The sequence below is a fragment of the Lactuca serriola genome, chromosome 6, assembly GCF_051521515.1.
Source record: "Lactuca serriola cultivar US96UC23 chromosome 6, Lser_US96UC23_V15, whole genome shotgun sequence".
Classification (NCBI taxonomy): Eukaryota; Viridiplantae; Streptophyta; class Magnoliopsida; order Asterales; family Asteraceae; genus Lactuca; species Lactuca serriola.
In genome coordinates this window covers 110,189,704-110,195,038 of record NC_136413.1, presented here as the reverse complement: position 1 = coordinate 110,195,038, position 5,335 = coordinate 110,189,704, and positions in this window count along the sequence as shown.

Below are 5,335 nucleotides of genomic sequence, written 5' to 3'. Positions count from 1 at the left end.
CTTAATTTGCATGGACAAATGTGAATGGATTATTAGAGTCAAAGATTTGACTCTACGACCAGTATATTCTTTCCAACTTAGGGCGTCGGCTACTACATTGGCTTTACCTGGATGATAACGAATTTTGCACTCATAATCACTGAGTAGCTCTACCCACCGTCCTTCTCTCATGTTGAGCTCTTTCTGGTCGAAGATGTGTTGTAGACTCTTGTGGTCTATAAATATCGTGCTTTTTGTACCATACAGGTAGTGTCTCCAGATCTTCAGAGCAAATACGACTGCTCCTAGTTCAAGATCATGGGTGGTGTAGTTAACTTCATGTGTATTCAGCTGTCTCAAGGCATAGGCTATGACTTTACCTCACTGCATCAGAACACATCCGAGTCCTTGATTTGATGCATCGCAACAGACAATGAAGTCCTCTATCTCTTCGGGGAGGGAAAGTATCGGTGTGGTGCACTGTCACAATCAGGAATTTTTGTACCTTGTAACTACAACACTTAAGTTAAATTATGAATCCAAAAACATAAGGGCATGTATGATGCTTACTCTATGACAACAAAATTTCAATCAAATACACCATACAAGCACTACAAATAGTCAACAAGCAATTTGAAACCCTAGAAGTTCTTGTTTAGGTCCATTTTGGACTAGGACTTTCTTATTGGGCCCAATGGACCAATAAGCTTCCAAATTGACAATCTTGGGCTTAGAACTCTTAAATGGGCTCTAATTGGACCCATTTCTAATTAATTCAATATTTTGGGCCATAATGGGCCTATAATGAAATAGATTAATTATATGAACCATTTTGGAGCATAATTAACATAATCTAGCCTAATAAAGCATAAAAATCACAGAGGGGATCTGCACTTTCGGCCATATAGGGCCTCGAATGGAGCTGCCTTTATGCTTCTGTGATAGACGAGGGGTAATGGGTATCCCAAGATTTTTGAAAGTCAATCACATAGGCAGGAAACATATCTTCTATGGTCTGGATAGTTCTCTCACTTTGCCTGTCGGTCTGTGGATGGTAGGCCGTACTCATGTCCAGCCTAGTTCCTAGGGAACTTTGTAACGAGTGCTAGAACCTCGAAGTGAATCTACTATCTCTATCTGAGATAATGGATATAGGAACACCGTGCAGTCTTACAATCTCCCTAATGTATGTTCGTGTGAGTTTCTCCATCTTGTCTGTTTCTATGATTGGCAAGCAGTGTGCAGACTTAGTCAGTCTATCGACGATGACCCATATGGAATCAAGTCCACCTGTCGTCTTGGGCATCTTGGTTATGAAGTCCATATTGATCCGCTCCGACTTCCATTCTAGTATCTCCGGTTGTTGTAGAAGACCGGAGGGTTTCTGGTATTCGACCTCCACCTTCGCGCAAGTAAGGCACTTACTTACAAAGGTAGTAATATCTGCTTTCATGTTAGGCCACCAGTATAACTTTTTAAGATCCAGATACATCTTATCTGAACCCGGGTGGACGGAATAATGAGTGTTGTGAGCTTCTGTCATGACCAAGTCTCTGAAGCCACCGTGTTTCGGTGTCCAGATCTGATCCATGAGGTATAAGGCTCCACAACCCTTGACTTCTAAGTTCTTATCCATCCCTCTAAGGGATTCACTAGCCACGTTTTTAGGTTTCAAGGCATCGAGCTGAGCCTCCTTAATTTGCATGGACAAATGTGAATGGATTATTAGAGTCAAAGATTTGACTCTACGGCCAGTATATTCTTTTCGACTCAGGGCGTCGACTACTACATTGGCTTTACGTGGATGATAACGAATTTCGCACTCATAATCACTGAGTAGCTCTACCCACCGTCCTTCTCTCAAGTTGAGCTCTTTCTGGTCAAAGATGTGTTGTAGACTCATGTGGTCTGTAAATATCGTGCTTTTTGTACCATACAGGAAGTGTCTCCAGATCTTCAGAGCAAATACGACTGCTGCTAGTTCAAGATCATGGGTGGTGTAGTTAACTTCATGTGTCTTCAGCTGTCTCAAGGCATAGGCTATAACTTTACCTCGCTGCATCAGAACACATCCGAGTCCTTGATTTGATGCATCGCAATACACAACGAAGTCCTCTATCTCTTCGGGGAGGGATAGTATCGGTGTGGTGCACTGTCACAATCATGAATTTTTGGGCTTTGTAACTACAACACTTAAGTCAAATTACGAATCCAAAAACATAAGGGCATGTATGATGCTTACTCTGTGACAACAAAATTTCAATCAAATACACCATACAAGCACTACAAATAGTCAATAAGCAATTTGAAACCCTAGAAGTTCTTGTTTAGGTCCATTTTGGACTAGGACTTTCTTATTGGGCCCAATGGACCAATAAGCTTCCAAATTGACTATCTTGGGCTTAGAACTCTTAAATGGGCTCTAATTGGACCCATTTCTAATTAATTCAATATTTTGGGCCATAATGGGCCTAGAGTGAAATAGATTAATTATATGAACCATTTTGGACCATAATTAACCTAATCTAGCCTAATAAAGCATAAAAATCACAGAGGGGATCTGCACTTTCAGCCATATAGGGCTTCGAATGGATCTGCCTTTATGCTTGTGTGATAGACGAGGGGTAATGGGTATCCCAAGCTTTTCGACAGTCAATCACACAGGCACGAAACATATCTTCTAAGGTCTGGATAGTTCTCTCACTTTGCCAGTCAGTCTGTGGATGGTAGGCCGTACTCATGTCCAGCCTGGTTCCTAGGGATGTTTGTAACGACTGCCAGAACCTCGAAGTAAATCTACTATCTCTATCTGAGATAATGGATATAGGAACACCGTGCAGTCTTACGATCTCCCTAATGTATGTTCGTGTGAGTTTGTCCATCTTGTCTGTTTCTATGATTGGCAAGAAGTGTGCAGACTTGGTCAGTCTATCGACGATGACCCATATGGAATCAAGTCCACCTGTCGTCTTGGGCAACTTGGTTATGAAGTCCATATTGATCCGCTCCCACTTCCATTCTGGTATCTCTGGTTGTTGTAGAAGACCGGAGGGTTTCTGTATTTGACCTCCACCTTCGCGTATGTAAGGCACTTACTTACGAAGGTAGTAATATCTGCTTTCATGTTAGGCCACCAGTATAACTTTTTAAGATCCAGATACATCTTTTCTGAACCCGGGTGGACGGCATAATGAGTGTTGTGAGCTTCCGTCATGACCAAGTTTCTGAAGCCACCGTGTTTCGGTGTCCAGATCCGATCCATGAGGTATAAGGTTCCGCAACCCTTGACTTCTAAGTTCTTATCCATCCCTCTAAGGGATTCACTAGCCACGTTTTTAGGTTTCAAAGCATCGAGCTGAGCCTCCTTAATTTGCATGGACAAATGTGAATGGATTATTAGAGTCAAAGATTTGACTCTACGACCAGTATATTCTTTCCAACTTAGGGCGTCGGCTACTACATTGGCTTTACCTGGATGTTAACGAATTTTGCACTCATAATCACTGAGTAGCTCTACCCACCGTCCTTCTCTCATGTTGAGCTCTTTCTGGTCGAAGATGTGTTGTAGACTCTTGTGGTCTATAAATATCGTGCTTTTTGTACCATACAGGTAGTGTCTCCAGATCTTCAGAGCAAATACGACTGCTCCTAGTTCAAGATCATGGGTGGTGTAGTTAACTTCATGTGTATTCAGCTGTCTCAAGGCATAGGCTATGACTTTACCTCACTGCATCAGAACACATCCGAGTCCTTGATTTGATGCATCGCAACAGACAATGAAGTCCTCTATCTCTTCGGGGAGGGAAAGTATAGGTGTGGTGCACTGTCACAATCAGGAATTTTTGTACCTTGTAACTACAACACTTAAGTTAAATTATGAATCCAAAAACATAAGGGCATGTATGATGCTTACTTTATGACAACAAAATTTCAATCAAATACACCATACAAGCACTACAAATAGTCAACAAGCAATTTGAAACCCTAGAAGTTCTTGTTTAGGTCCATTTTGGACTAGGACTTTCTTATTGGGCCCAATGGACCAATAAGCTTCCAAATTGACAATCTTGGGCTTAGAACTCTTAAATGGGCTCTAATTGGACCCATTTCTAATTAATTCAATATTTTGGGCCATAATGGGCCTAGAATGAAATAGATTAATTATATGAACCATTTTGGAGCATAATTAACATAATCTAGCCTAATAAAGCATAAAAATCACAGAGGGGATCTGCACTTTCGGCCATATAGGGCCTCGAATGGAGCTGCCTTTATGCTTGTGTGATAGACGAGGGGTAATGGGTATCCCAAGATTTTTGAAAGTCAATCACATAGGTAGGAAACATATCTTCTATGGTCTGGATAGTTCTCTCACTTTGCCTGTCGGTCTGTGGATGGTAGGCCGTACTCATGTCCAGCCTAGTTCCTAGGGAACTTTGTAACGAGTGCTAGAACCTCGAAGTGAATCTACTATCTCTATCTGAGATAATGGATATAGGAACACCGTGCAGTCTTACAATCTCCCTAATGTATGTTCGTGTGAGTTTCTCCATCTTGTCTGTTTCTATGATTGGCAAGCAGTGTGCAGACTTAGTCAGTCTATCGACGATGACCCATATGGAATCAAGTCCACCTGTCGTCTTGGGCATCTTGGTTATGAAGTCCATATTGATCCGCTCCGACTTCCATTCTAGTATCTCCGGTTGTTGTAGAAGACCGGAGGGTTTCTGGTATTCGACCTCCACCTTCGCGCAAGTAAGGCACTTACTTACAAAGGTAGTAATATCTGCTTTCATGTTAGGCCACCAGTATAACTTTTTAAGATCCAGATACATCTTATCTGAACCCGGGTGGACGGAATAATGAGTGTTGTGAGCTTCTGTCATGACCAAGTCTCTGAAGCCACCGTGTTTCGGTGTCCAGATCTGATCCATGAGGTATAAGGCTCCACAACCCTTGACTTCTAAGTTCTTATCCATCCCTCTAAGGGATTCACTAGCCACGTTTTTAGGTTTCAAGGCATCGAGCTGAGCCTCCTTAATTTGCATGGACAAATGTGAATGGATTATTAGAGTCAAAGATTTGACTCTACGGCCAGTATATTCTTTTCGACTCAGGGCGTCGACTACTACATTGGCTTTACCTGGATGATAACGAATTTCGCACTCATAATCACTGAGTAGCTCTACCCACCGTCCTTCTCTCAAGTTGAGCTCTTTCTGGTCAAAGATGTGTTGTAGACTCATGTGGTCTGTAAATATCGTGCTTTTTGTACCATACAGGAAGTGTCTCCAGATCTTCAGAGCAAATACGACTGCTGCTAGTTCAAGATCATGGGTGGTGTAGTTAACTTCAT